Source organism: Pinus tabuliformis, chromosome X, assembly GCF_031772625.1.
Source record: "Pinus tabuliformis cultivar Carrire ecotype Pingquan chromosome X, CPIR1, whole genome shotgun sequence".
In the NCBI taxonomy this organism is placed as follows: Eukaryota; Viridiplantae; Streptophyta; class Pinopsida; order Pinales; family Pinaceae; genus Pinus; species Pinus tabuliformis.
Genome location: NC_142308.1, coordinates 388,725,157 through 388,741,847, shown reverse-complemented (window position 1 = coordinate 388,741,847; position 16,691 = coordinate 388,725,157).

Below are 16,691 nucleotides of genomic sequence, written 5' to 3'. Positions count from 1 at the left end.
CTACCAGGAATAGAATGTATATATGGAGGGAGATCTTCAAATGGTACCATACCATCATCCATGTTTGACCCATTGAAACCACTTTTGAGAACAAGAGGACTAGTTAAAGAACCATTCTTATTGTACACAAGTTCTGCCTTGCCACCAGAATATATAGATGATGAGTCGCCATTATAATCAAGAGAGCAGAAATCAAACCCAAGGCCTAAGCCACAACCATCCTGATCATCCATGCCATGATAAGTACCATCATTACAAGGCGCAGGGTCCAAATTCTCGACATTGTCCTTCTTTTGCCTTTTCCATCTCTTTGTAGAAGATGTCCCGTCATCCTCAAAATGATTCCATCATGGAATATAAAACCAAAGAGAGTTGAGAAGGTAAAATGTTCCAATGGCAATTTCCTTTTCTCATCAAATTTACGTTTGGAAATTTGGGTTGAAATTAACTAAACATAAAATTTAGTTTTAATTGTGGGTCTTTGTGCCATGCTGCAGAGCAGCTATGTGAACACACGTCAATAAAAGGATGGAAAATGTGACCTCATCAGAGTTTACCACATCCAATACCCTTTTGACAGAAGAATTTATTGGCCTCACTACACTTCTTACTTTGTACATAACCCATCATCAGTAAATTCCATGAGGCTATGCCTCTTTGAGACATGCCCTCAAAATCAGTGTGAGCAATATCGACAATTACACAATTGGTGTATATATCTATTAGTGCATTCCCCAAAAAATAATGCCCCTTCAATCTATTCTTTATTATATAGACATGGACTTCCTGACCTTCTTGTGGGACTAATAGATCGCCATATTTAGGGAGAATACTAGCAAATGTCACGGAGTTGGGCTTCAATCCTATAACTTATAAATGATGAAAAAGATTCAAAGCTTCATGATGGAGACCATTTTGTACATATGCAACAATCATGGCTCTCCATAACACTATCTCTATTACAAACATTTGTGGAAGAACTTGTGTGCAACTTCATTTTTATCCAAACTTGGAATACAACTTCTACACGACCCATTGTGTCCCATTGTGGAAAGATAGCAACAGAAATCAAGATTGGCTCCATGTTAATCATGTGTTATGATTTTGAATTCAGTGTAGCATAATTGATATTTCACAGACTACCTCTTGTTTATGCAAACTGATTTCTATCATTTCCAACTAGAGTTTTTATCGATGATGATTCAGAGAATATAAGAGCATCAAAGACCTCTCCATGATCTTTTGTACTCCAAAATACATCGAAGAGTACAAAACTAAAATCAAATTGAATCACATAGTTATAACATATCACAAGTGACAATTAGAGATCAGTTTGAACTATCGAAAGAGCCCACACAATTGACCTATGCAATCCCAAGCTTACAAAATATAGAAAAGGTTTTCAGACAAGTTTCACATACAACTTTGTAAGTCTAGAATGTAAAGTAAGCAATATATGTAACCTAAGTAATCCTCTTAATCATAGGTTCTTGACACTACAAGAAAAGAATTGTCATAGGACAACACCGTCTCCATGTTCCACTTGTAATCATACATATCGACAAGGTTCTTCTCCACAATCACTTTAGATGCCAATCTGACTCCCCAAGTTGGATATGGACTTGCTTCATTCTAGAGATATTGGTAACCATATACAGTGAAAAAAGTGGCAAAAAAAGGTTCAACCCCATGTTACTTGTTGCATTTCACACAAGAGCTTAAGGACATCTTTGCCACACGTATTATCTGCATAGCACACACTTGGGGAATCTACAAAATATATTTAGATTAACATTTCTTAAATACCCTCCACATATCTTTCCTATCTTCCTCATTTGGTGCATATCCTAGAAATTTCTATTCAATACACAAGATTCATCTTTGTTGAGAACTTCACAATGACATCACACCCATATGTAGGAAATAGCCATAGCTGAGAAAGTCCTAATGTTGTCTTACCATCCCAAAACTGCGCTTGTGAATATTTTCATCTTATTATTTATGTCTTTGAGCCTGTACATCCCCAGTGTTATAACCAATGGCTCTTATACCAATTTGTAATGTACCTTCTATACTAAATCATCAAATAGGAATCTAATGGTCTAGTTTTTAAGTCAAAGTGAATGGATATAATTTTATTTAATGTGGGTTATGCAAAATGTCATTCATCTCCTTGGTTTCAAACCTATGGTCATCCTTCCTTGTCCACTCTCTCTACAGAGTTCTCAACCAAACATACTAACAAGGATATATCCATCCCATGGCCAACCCATTTAAATCTACAATCAGAACATAAAGTAATTCCTCTACTGTACCAGCATGTCTTCTTACTATAAAGAACTCTGTTGTGAATGAATTTCCTACATGACCTACAAACAAACCCCAATAACTGAAAATGCACGCAGGGGGCAAGGGCAAGACATTGCTTAGCATCTATCATGTGGGAGACCTGGAATAAGGGGCCATCCAAATTCGATGCATATGATACTTTTCTTTTTGCTATTAAATATTCCTTCTCAATGTAAGATCCAACGTGCATCCTAGTGCCATCCATCCTATTGTTTTCTTTCACCATTGGCTGGAACTTTGAAGGGCTTCTTAACTTGCACACAAAACACTGTTCTATTTGCCATTTATATTGAAATGATTCCATTTGTCTGACCTTTGGAGAGATGATTCTTTCAATTGAGAAAGGTGATTAGCAAGGCTCTACCATGGTAACATAGGTCATTACAGTTTTCATAAAAGCCTGTCACTTATCTACGCCAACACATGGGAATGGGAAGATTTATCAACCTTATATCACTCTACAATTCATGAACTTGCCCTACTCATCCAAATAGAAGTTAAAGCTCACTATAGAGAGGTGTTATGGTCATGAGAGTATGATAGGCCAATTATTTATAGAATATCAAAAATGATTAATTCACCTTGTTGTTACTGAAGATGTTTTCATCTCAAACCGTTTTGAGAATCAGTGCCATGCCAACAAGTATCGTCAAATTTCTGCCATGACAAGTAATATTCTCAAATTTCTCATCAGTTTACAGTGACTGGATTACATTATAAAAGCTTGACACGCCTTTACAACTCCTGATATCTGTGGAAGCCCCTCTCTTCCAATAATTGCATTGAACCCAACCGATCTGCGGTAGGTAAATTGAATACAAACATAGTACAATAGAGCAAAACCTATAGCACACCAAATTGAATTGGAATTCTATGGGCAATGTAATAGGAATTTTATAATGTGAAAATTTGAATAAATGCAGAAAGAACGTAACTATTACTTGTTCAACATTCATAAGATTTAATATGTGAATCAAATGCAAATATAAATATAAAAGAGATTTAAACATTGAATGAACTTCAGAATAGCAAGTCTCGCTACGACTGAGACCAAGCCATCAATACACGCAAATAAGCATATGAAAAACTAAATAATTGTTGTAGTAGACAAACTCTCGCTCACAGCATGGCAGAAAGGGACACATAGATATATATTAGGTATATAAGAAGAGTCTTGACAGGTGTAGCCATTATAACATAACTCAATACCCACCTACCTTACTCACTGAAGGACCAAAATTTTCCAGGGAAACAAGTCTTAGTTGCGTAACCTTATATAGCATCCTCTTCCAAGTATTGCAAGGCCTCTAGTCATGATGGAATTTTTCAAAGAGCCACATTTAGGTTTTGAGTACCCTTTGAAAGGGTATGCAAGCAACCTAGGTTTGCAAATGGCTTCAAAGAATTCCCAGAATTGCTGATATAACTCATGTTTTGGATAACTGGGATCTATACCTGTTTTACACATGTCAGGATGGCCATCAAGGCGGCAATTTAAGAACACAAATTTTGATCCTCAACCTTCCCATCAGAAGAAAATGTGAACTGACCCTCCTGGTTTGAGCTCTTTCTCTCCCCATCACTTTTTTCAGAATGATTGTCCACCTTTGAAATATCTTCTGTAGAGGGGAAAAGCATAGTTGTTCTAACAACAAAGAGAAAATGTATAACAGAGAATGAAAAATTGGAAGCAACCGATGGCATAGCCATAGGAGGGTGCTTCTTTGAGGGTTTTGTGTCTGTGGTTACTTTATCAGCTATAATAACTTGTTTGGAAGACAAGGTTAATAAGGATACAATATTATCCTCCTTCACTTGTTTTTTCCCATGCTTACTTTCATCTATCTGTTGGCAGTTGGGCTGATCACTATTGTGCAAAGCATTTAGCTCTGACACCCTACCAAGGATTTCAGCATCAGCTTTTACTTTCCTTGCTTTTCTATTTCCAGGCTTGCATTCATCTCCATCCAAGCACATAAGGGGCTGGGCACTACCTTTAATTCCATTAGGATCTTCCATCCTATCAAGGATTTTGGCATCCTCTGCCTTCTTAGCACCTCTCTTCAATGGCTTTTCTCCAACCAATTCCTGGCATGAACCAAACCTACGGTTAACATGCAACCCATTCAATTCTTTCCCTTTAGTAAGGACAACAAAATCTTCTTTTGACATCTTCTTCGCCATTTTCTTCAATCAATTCTCCTTGTCTGTCTGCTCATGTAAACCATACTGTGAATTGCCAACTGATCTATTTGAAACTACCCCAACAACTATTTTTCATCCTCTTCCAAGTTAGTCTTTGCTCTTTTATGCAAAAATTTATCTTCACTTGACTGTAGATATAAAATCATTTGAGCATCATTGTGAATGCTTGAAACCAGTTTTGTATCACAAATTCATTAACATCCTGATATTCTTCTATCCGAGATAGAAGAATTTCATATGTCTCACTTTTCTTTGAGTCCTTGAATTTTCTTTGAAACCTTTTTGGAATCTCCGTATGCTCTTTAGGGTTTTCTGAACATACTAATTCTTCAGGGTCGTTATCGATTGGTCTTTGATTTCTTTTCTTTTTCTTCCCTTCATCAGATCTTGGGTTATCCAAAGATAAGCTAACACCGAATGCATATCTTCTATTCTGTGCAAGTGCTGACTAAACTTCTAGACACTCTACCTGGTGCTCTCCCAAGGACTGTTCAATTGATTTCTTTTTCTTTGCTGAGATCCTCAACAGATCTTTTGATGATTGATTGATTGCTCCATTTTTTTTTAAGTTTCTTCGAGTTTTTAATATAGTCAGTTTATTGCTAATTGCTAATAAACTATGTTGCTAATTGCTACTAAATTTCTTATTACTTTAGAGAAATTTTGTGTGCACAATTGATACAAGAGTCGATCCATTTATCACTTACAAGTGAAATGTTGAACATGGAGAACATCTCTGTCAACTTAAGTTATTCATTACAACCTTAAAATCACACACAATTTGATGAGAGATGTCGGATACATAGGCCATTACATAGTGATTATATGTGACTAATACTCAGAGACAGACCTCCACAAGCACAGTCGTCCCATGGAAGCTCAAAGATCTGTCTTGAATACAACTCCAACCATTTCCAGAAATTTGGAAGTTCTTTAGGGGTCAAATATGTTGGGAGTCTGAATTTATTTGTGCAGCTATTACTCTATATGACAAGACTTTGTGGAAGTTGTGGCATTGCAAATGTGCTCTACTGGCTGCAAAAGATGTAACACAATCCATTATCCATAAGAAATTGGAAACTACTGCGTGTTCCCTCTCCACCCCTTCGTTTCTAGCAGTATCTAGGTTGATTCCTTCTACCTGTATTCATACACTCCACACTATACATTCTCTTTGATACTTTTAGCAACATGAAATCACAAGGATTAAAGTGATAACAATACAGAGTAAAACAAAGATATACTCAATTGAAACAGAGTATAAACCTACATGATTAGATTTTTCTTCACTATATTTATTCTTACTATTAATGGTTGCTTCTTTAACTAGACATAAACAATATTTATAACCTGTCATTGAGCAGTCAACAAGACTTCTTACACTCTAAACTAAGATGCTTGTATGCATGTAGATTTACCACATGGATTTCAACATGATTTATGCCAAGATTTGTATTAGAACAATGGTACACCTTTTGATGAGTTCAATATCTATTCTGGACTGTGTATTTTAATCTTCAGTACATTTTTGGAATGCAAATAAGTGACAAGTCTGGTTTAAATAAGATAATTTTGTTATAGATTACTGAATATTGTTGTTTCCAATTGTTCCAAACAGATTTCCAATAACTATCGAGGTAAGCTCCCCTGTAATATATTTACGTATATCAGAAACCAACATTTGTGTAGTAATTTTAGCAAAACCATAGGTTAGGACCTATGTAAAAGGGTACTAGGACATAGGTATAGGAAACACCATGGGATAAGTTTATTGCATGAGGAAAGGGCCTTTCATTTCATGCCAAAAACCCATGCAAGTCATGCAACATGCACCATGACACTAACTTGACTAATAAACCACACAAGTCATGCAACAAGCATCATGACACCAGCTTAAGTAACAAAATGTGTAAGTCATTATTGACCATGCAGGTGCTTACATGAGGTCATTTTGATATGTCAAGTCAATATTTGACATCTAGTGGCTCGGACTAAAGGGAACATTCAATTTTCATTCCCTATGAGTAATAATATTGTCCCATAGATTTGTATGTTGTTGCCCATAATGTGTAAACCATTCAGCTTGAGGAAGTACATTTAGCATATGGGTAGACAACCGTGCATAATGTACAACATTACCCATAACTACAAAATCCATCTCCTTCCATGCAAACTAGGAATTGCACACAATACCACAAATATTGAGCCTTGGTATTTGGTGAACTATCCAAGTGATTCAGGGCATGATAGTCAATCAAGTACTTAACGCTCGATGAATTAGAATGGGCATTGAGATAAGGTTCGTAATTTTCCAAAGTAAAAATCAAATCAATGATAAGATAATTCCAATGACAGTTAACAACACTTATGGGAAGCTTCATATTAGATTATCACTTTGTCTAGTACACATTTATACTTTGTCCTTTTATGTCGACAATAAGATCTCAAGGAAGTGAGTATCAATCCACTTAAATTTTGTATAGTAATTCTGGAAACTCATGTTGTTATATGCCTAAAAGTACATTGTTCATTGGGGTTGATATCTGTTAAATTTTGGTATGTTCTATGCTTAGAGAAATTTACTTCAATTTTTCATATTAGCCCAATGACAATATTCAGATTAGCAATCACATCAGCATGATAGTAAAGTGTAGATAGAACATAAACATAAACAACAAAATACAAGCCAAGACAAGAGGACACAAGATGTGGCACCAGCCAGGGACAAACCCCAATGTGGGGAAACCCTTGATCAATTCTTCTTATATTCTTCAATAGTTCAACAGAGAGAAAGAGATAGAGTACAATGATTTGAAGTCAATACTTGACTTGCCAAATAAGAGATCAAAGATCTTCTCCGTGACAATAACACAATAAGGTTGCAATTATGATATCAAGTACTGCAGATATGTAGTTCCTTTTCTACTTCATTAATCATGACAAGGCTACTACGATGGCACCTTTCATATGCTACAAGGACTGGTGCATTTCATGGCAGACCTGGTTACTGGTTAGGGCACAAGCTCTGAGTGCTACAACAACCTAAACACACCCCACAATTCATCTATTTACTATGGCTAGCCTTCATATAGTCCTCCAATGATACACTGCCTAATAGGGTTGCTTACCTTCTGAATGCAACTACTAAAAGGCCTCCAACTGTTGGCTATGGCCTTTGGCCTAGCCCAGCAGTGGATTGTAGCTTTGATCCCTTCAAACAGGGAGCCAACTGGTCTTGAATTACCATACCATTATTTGTGACAACCTGCAGCCTTTGAAAATTTCACCATATCCTTGTCAACCCTATCCATACATGACAACACAACATTTCCATCATCTGAAATGTATCAATCCTAAATCATAAGAAATTATTCATCACATTGTATTTATTTTTCATATCACGTTTGGGCCATTGTTACCTTAATTGGTAAAGATACTTGTAGCCATAGTTACGAGATTCAATTGAGATTACTTGGCTAGTCTGACTCAACTAGGATCTAAATCTGAGTAGATTAGATGGAGTCGAAGCTTAACTTGGATAAAATTAAAGGTCTAACTTAGACTCGAGCAAAACTATCTCATGATCTGACTTTGGCTTGGGCAAGAATCAGGTAAAACTTGAAAGTTTAAAAATAAAAGTTTTGTCCAAGTTATTTTATTTTGAACAAATTTCCTGAATTAACTCTTAAGTCTTGCCCTATTTTAAGTCAAACCTTATTTCTTTGTCCACATTGAGTTGGACGTAAAGCTTTATAGAAACACTTCCTTAATGCTATTTCATAGAGACATATAATCGCGCTTAGGATTAGTGGATTCTTCCATCATTGTGTCTATCATTTAGAACCAAGATACAATACATTCATCTATTTGAAATCTGAGTGCCTTTAGAGCTAGAACTTTGTAGCAGTACTTGCAAGAGTATCGAACTTGAGGGCTTCCTATGAAGACACATGAAGAAAGAGGAGTGTGTATAGGGAAGTGCAGTACGCATGTTTGATACTTCCACACATTTTGAGGGCATGCCAATAGAAATGTCATTGTTGTTGGATACATTGGCGTTGGCTAGTTTAAGAAAAGTTCTCTGTCAATTATGTTGTTATCATGAAGTAATATTTCCAACCAAGAGGATAAAGACTTGGCATTCCTAGGACATAGTGGTGTTATTTGTTTCATGTATTTTTTATTTATTAGTATTCTACCACTAATAACTTCATTACGTAGCTACTCATTTAGTAATATATTACAACAGTGAGTTGTTAAAGGAAAAATATTTCGGTTTGTTTGAACATCATAAACTGGAAGGAAATTTAGCTTTGAATTAGAAAAATGGAATATATTCTGAAAAATATGTTTTCTGATCAAATATAGGCCCATTGCCTGATCATTAAAAGAAAATAGTCATGACAATAAGCAATGATTTTGGACACAATGAATTACATAATTCTCCAGCTCAAAAACAAGTTAACATATTTAGTTTTGTCTGCATTAGAGAAAAATGAATGAGTAACATTAAGTTTGCTTTGAATATTTATAGAATCATTTTAGAGATTCTAAATGGAAATTGCATGTGCTAATCTTGCTCAATTAATTACATGGAAAACAAGGGGCATACATAATTTGTTGGCTTCTGGGAATTGGATTCCTATTCCCCCAGAATAGTACGCTGACAATTGAAGATTACTATGTTGAAGCTATATTCCTGGTTAGTATCGCAATTTACAAAGTCTTGTCTTATTTTTTTTAGTTTCTTGTTGTAATCTTGTATCAGCAATACTTTGTTGCACCCATTAGATTTCTATTGATCAGTTTTATTGTTGAAGTGTCATTGTTTCTTAAAGATAACTAGAGGAAACGATACAGCTACAAAAGTGGAGCATGAGACATTCTTAATAGAAATTGCTAGCTCCGATGTGTTTGATTACGTTGGATAAAATCAAAATTACAATGTACCATAAACATGGGAACTCAAAATATTGGGATAGAAATATGTGTGTTTATTTGCATTTATTATTTAGTTGAAGATAACATTTCATAAACAAATGTTGTACACTGAGAACATAGTAGGTACACAATTTATTGTATGGTGACATTTTATTTGCTTTGTTTATATAGGTCATCTGGCCACATAGTGGCCACTGTTTCCCAACTAAAGAAAACTTGTTTGAGTTTCTTGCATTTATGGGGGAAAATGACATTAACAATATTGCTGATGTTGAGGTATATATCGTATAAATCTTGTATAGCCTACTTTAGTTTATATTCCAGTGTTTATTGACTTTCATGTCTTATAATTTGCATTGTATTTCTTTTTTCAGGAAATGAACTTAGTATTGATGGTAAGAAGCAGGAATTGAAGAAAGAGGAGAACAACAACACTAGAGCGACAAAATGAAAATTAAAGAGAAAGAGAAGAGAACTGGTTTATTGGTACCCATAGAACCAATATCCCGCATAAGGCACACAGATAAAAGACTAATGGTCAAGTCTTCAGAGTTGGTGAATTCACCTACAATGCCTGGGCAACACAATGATAATGTTTTGAAGTGATGAAACACTATTTCATGTGAAAATTGTGCTCCAACCAATATTAAGTTGGAAACTCATATTGTAATACTTGACATTTTATATAATATAATTTATGTGGTTGGAATTATTTATAGTTGCACTTGATATTATTTAGTATTGTAATTAACATATGTAACTTTGCATTTTCATATTATATGAACACGTACATTGTATGCATTTTTTTTTAAATTTAGTTGCAAAATCATACTAATTAATTTATGTTGATTAATAATGAAAACATAAAATCAATTTAAAACTACTAAATTAGTAGTTTATGTTTATTAATGATGAACACATAAAATGTATATAAGACTAAATTAGTTGTTTATAACGATTTTTAATGAAAATAAATGAAATGAATATAAACCACTAAAGTAGTAATTTATATAATGAATATGATACTACCAAAAAATGTAAATGACTAATGCAAATGATAAATTTGTGATTATAAATGACGACTAAATTTTGCATATATACGACTATTAGTAGCTAATTTACAGTATCTTATAGCACGACTAAAATTTAATCATATATCTTTGGTCATTAATTGGTTTCAAACGATGACTAAAATTTGCATATATATGATTATTAGTAACTAATTTACAATATCTTATAACACGACCAACATTTTGGTCATATTTCTTTGGTTATTAATTGGTTTTCTAGGTGATCTTTTAGTAATATATTTTGTTGTATATTTGGTCATTAATTGTGACAATTAATGATCAAATCAATGATTAAATCAATGACCAAATCAATGTCAAAATTAATGACTAAATATACTATTAGACAATAAAATTGAGACAACCAATTAATGACTAAGCTAAAAACGACTAAAAGTTGGTCGCGTTATAAGATACTGTAAATTAGCTACTATTGGTCACCGACTGAAAAATGGTCGTTTATATGTAAATTTTAGTTGTTTTTTTAGTAACTAATTAGCCATTTTGTACTAGTGTAGAGAACAATATGTAACAAGTTCAGGTAGGACTGTGGTAACTCATATGATCGAGCAAACCGAATAGACTTAAGAACTAGAGATGTATGATGGAATGAGAAATGCCAAATGCTAAGATATTTGAGAATATTTATTTTTTTACCAGTAATGACCCAATGACTAAGCAAGAGCCGAGACGTCCCGTATTGACCACAGACAAAGTGAAAACTCCATGGGGCCATCTACCCCTTGAGCCTAATCAATATAGGATAAGCATGTCATTTCGGGGAAATGAACCTGGATGGTGAGGGAGTTAATAGTCCACTCAGTTTACCCTTACTTGACAAGATACATGGGAAATTTTGTTGGGATGTAGAGCAAATGTTTGGGAACTTTCATTTGGATGTAGAGAAAACGTTGGAACAAGTGAAAGAATGCTCCGATGAGATGGAGGTTAATACAAATGAGATGTATCTCACTGAAACTATGAAGTTGTGATGGATAATCTGAGTAGAGGCTTAACATAATGTAAAACACGCGTATATTTATCATATAATTAATATATTTAAAAGAAAGCAAATAAATTTATTTATATTCAAGTTACAAGGAGTGTGTTAGATTTTCCTTTACCTTCAAAATTAGATATAGTGATGCTATTTGATACAAGTACCCCGCCGTTATAGTTTTCATATGTAATTTATAATTTATATTTTTAATATTAGTTTTTATGGTACTAAAAAAAATTAAATAGTATTGTTAATTGTATTAAATTTGTAATTTATGTTGTATGTACAAGGAGAATTTTGAGGTTAAAAATAAGAATTTTAAAATAAATAATAAATAAGAATATTGAATTTTTAAAGAAGAAAAAATAATAGTTAAAATAATAAAATTAGAATAATGATTTTTTAAAGGAAAAGAAAGAAAATTATTTTTGTGTTATGATTTTGGCTTATTTTTTGTATAGGTTTACTCAAATTTCAAGTGTGAGAGCTTGTTAAATACAAAGTTAAATTCTATATCCAATGAATACTTTGCATATTTTTTAGTATACTCGCACCAAAAAATGTTAAAATATATGAAAAAGATGTCTCTTAAAAAAAACATGCTTATGTTTTTCAAATTTTCAATAAATACATTTTTCATATATTTTGAATTTTTTTGGTGTGGGTTTACTCAAAAATATGTAGAGTGGAAATTTCTTGCATGCGGAATTTAATTATGCATACAATGGGTGCCTACACTTGACATTTGAGTAAACATATAATGAGATCAACCAATATATATATATATATATATATATATATATATATATATATATATATATATATACCCCTAGGGATCTTGAGTCGTATTGGTTGGTGACTTTGTTATTACATTATTTGTTTTGAGATTCATTTTTAACCTCAAAATTCCCCTAATAAACTAGGTAAATATGGTTAGGAAAAGGGTAAAGGTATGTGGATGGAATTTGATACATGTGTAAGGGATTGAGAGTAGTTTTGAGGGGATTTGAGGTAGTATAGTATGATTTTAAAAATATAAATATTTCAATGTGTGTTTCTTTGAGTGATCCCTCCATTATGTGAGCAAGGGCCTCAATTAATTAGAGTAATTATGGATGAACCTCAATCAGTTAGAGTGATTATGGATGAATTTTGTTTTGAAACTAAGTTTAATAATTATTAGGAGTGCGAATGGTATATGGGATTTGATATGAGTATGGATCAATTCAAAATTGGCTTCGGAAATTGGACCTTGGAGTAGACTTGAGGGATTTTGAACCATAAAATTTGGTTGTGAGATTAGTCATTTACAATAGTTGGCAATCATGAAAGCTAGTCAAAAAGGGTATTAGAAACAATAATTGAGGTCAAGCAAAGCATGCATAAGGGCCAAACCCATAAGTTCAAAGAGCTAATGATAAAGGAAATGGTGACTATAGATGTATGGTTTCAAAAGTTTGATAGAAAGCTCTTCCTGTGATGGTTGCATCAATGACTTACCAAAAATGACTTTCAATGGAAGTGAAGAAAGAGGTTGGGGCTTTGGATAATATGGTCAAGGTGAAGATGGGATATACATATACTGCCAAAATGTTGAGAAATTGACTCCATAGATTCCTAACATGGATAACTCACAAAGAAAAGAGACACAATAATGATAAACTTTGAACCGACAACCTGAATATTTACTACATATCAGATTACAAATTTATTGGATAAAAAACACAAATGGGATATTAACATAAATAAAAGATTCAACAGAAGAAAATTAAATCAACCACACTCAATAACTTAACCAAACAAGTAGCCTTCCTAATCAATAGTTCTTCATTAATAACTCAGAACTTGTCAAAGCTCTAAGGAAATTGCATACACAACAATGAATCTGGATCTAATTGAGTTGACCAAGCCTGAGAATTGTTCTTCAATTTATGCTAGCTTATCTAGATCTCCCTTACTACTCTTTGCACCTTTATTGGACTCATCACACTTGAAGGGAATTCTTTCTCCACCCAACCAATGATATTTGTCTCACACAATGTCTTGTGCTTAAGATGTATTGTGTGTCTTCTCGCTTGACCTAGCCTTTCTTTTGTAAGATTGAGTTATGACCAAATCCACAACTCTAATCTCCAAAGTGATTAGTGATTGAGATTATATCTCAGCATCACTTGAGATTGACAATTGAGATTCATCTAATTTAATAATGCAAAAACCTTTGCATTTCATTAGATTTACTCAATTTATCTTATAAAATTAAATCATTGTAATCACTAAAGTAAGTTACTAATGTTAAGGGTGTATTAGGTGACTTCTTACACACCTAAACACTTAGGCATATGCAAAAGTACATGCATGATCTATAGACATCAACACTACCTCTTAGCAAGGGAGGCACTTCCTTAAAAGCCTATTGGAATTGGTTGTCCCTGCATTGCTGGCACACTATTCTCCTTCAGAGACTTTCTCTCTATAAATGTGCTCCTAGAAGCCTCCACATGCTCCTAAACTCCATCAATGTCAAGATAGGTTTGCCCATCAACTTGTATAAGTTTCTCTTTCTAACCCCAAAATTCATTGTTGTGTATGGGCTAGACTTCTAAGGACAAGTGAACACCTTCCCATTCTCGAATATGACCTAAATTCCTCTGTCCTACATGACTAATACCGAGAGTCCATTTTTTTCTTCAATTTTGGTGTGAATAACACATCCCCGGATTCCAATGTCCCGCCTGACTCTAATTAAAATGTAACCATTCCAACCCCCTTCATTGCATACTTGGCATAATTACCAAGACCCCCATGTAAATATGTGTCAATCTGTGGCAAACTACTAAATAGCTCCCGTGACTCTGTCATATGGTGTGATGCACCACTATACAAGTACCAAGCACTTTTGGTATTGATGTTTGTAGATTGACAAGAGACAAATGAGAAGTCCTTCTCGAACTTGATTAAAAAATCATCAAGCTGAACCTTTGTTGATGTTGTTTCTTGTTGCAACTTCCCCTTCCTCTTTGGACATTATGATGCATAGTTCCCACTATTGTGGAATCTAAATCACTTTATTTTACTCAAGTCATTATTCTTTTGCCTGAGAGGTTTCCCCTCAGTATTACCTTTGTAACCCTTTCCTTTCCCATTCTTGGCCATATTGGCCAAGATCAGATTCTCATCTTCATCTTCCTGCTTGTCGACCTTAGACTCCTCCTAAGTATCTTCCTAGATGTAATCATCCCAAAGCCTTTCCAAATTGGGAAGGTGATCCCAAGCACAAATTCCTTTAACAAATGGTTTCCATGACTTGGGAATACCATTCAGTGCCACATTCACAAGATATGCATCCTCCACTTTCTCCCCAATGTTTGCAAGTTGATTATGTGCCCGAGTGATCTTCATGAAGTAATTGGTAATGTAATTAGATCTTGACATCTAAATGGATCTGAGTTCATTCCTAAATACCATCTTCTTGTTCATGTTATTGATCTGGACTCAATTCCACTAGAGCCTTAAACATATCCTTGGTTGTTTGCTTCTCTACCAGGTGAGGAATCAAGTGATCCTTCACATCATTCATGATGACCCGTTGAGCTCTAATTTCCTTGTCATGGGCTGAAATTGGATATCCTTATGCATAATCTCCCAAAGGTCATTATCCTTTAGAAATGAGATAAACCTTGCCTTCTAAGGTAGGAAATTTGATGCTCCATACAACTAGTCCTCAAATATAAGAGTGGTCATTTCCATCTCCAATCTAATAATTAGCCTTGTGTTTAGTCCTTGAAGAACCCACAAGAATAAATCACTATTTTATAGATATGAAAATATATTCCTTGTGGACTTATCTTAGTCCTTTGAGACACCCATTGAAATTAATTTCTTAGCAGTCCCCTGATTGGTATGGTCTCCCTCTCTCCCTCTAAGGGTTATCCTTCACCAATACTATTAGCAAGCTTGTGACTGTAAATTTATGGCAGTTGTAACAAGTTGCCTATTGTCACTATATTGTTGTGGGATTCCCTAATTCCTATGTGGGCCCTTCTCTTAGCTACTCTACACTCATGTGCACCTACTAGACCTTGACACCCTGTCCACGATTGGTCTACTGTGAAAATTATGCCTCTTCCTATTAGCTAGAACCTTGTTATTCTAAGACCAATTACTCATAGTTGGCTCTCTTATACCATGTTAAATTTTGAACCCAAAAACTTAGTTATTTACTACCTAGTAGATTACATATCTACTAAATAAAATCCCAAATGGGATCTTAACATAAACAAAAAATATACAACTGAAGAAAATTAGATCAACCAATCTCAATCACATGAGCAGAGAAATATTATGCCCAATCAATAATTTTTCTTCATTAATAACTCAAAACCTACTTGGGCTCCCTTACAAGGAAAATGGCCCTCTAAGGGAATTACATACACAAAAATCAAGTTGGATTTGATCTGGTCGATCAAGTGTTATATTTGTCCTTTAATCTATATCAGTTGATCTGGACCTCCCTTATTACTCCTTACACCTTCCTTGAACCCAACACATTTGAATGGAAGTCCTTGTCCGCCCAACCAATGATATCTCTCTCTCACATTGTTTTATGCTCAATATGTATTAAGTGTCTTCTCCATTGGCCTAGAATTTATTTTATAAGCTTGATTTACGATTGAATCCACAACCCTAATCTCCAAAGTAATTAATGGTTGATATTATATCTCAACATCACTTGAGATTGACGATTGAGATTCATATAATTCACTAATGAAAAAGCCTTTGAATTTCATTGGATTAACTCACTTTATATTATAAATTTATCTTACTTTAATCACTAAAGTAATTTAGGGTTTAGGGTTTAGGGTGTATCAGGTGACTTATTCCATGCCCATACACTTAAGCTTTTGCAGAAGTACTTGTCTGAGATAAAAACATCAACAAATACTCGGTGGACCTATATTAGCATATTCGTGAATTTGCAACACATGTCATGGAAAAGAAAGGAAATCAAATTAATGTGATTCCCTAAGTTCAGAAAATTTGGACAACAAGTACGAGTATCTTATCAAGGGTATATGGCGTTCAAACACTAGTAATGGTGATATGCAAGTCGTCGATGAAGGGGCCAAGGC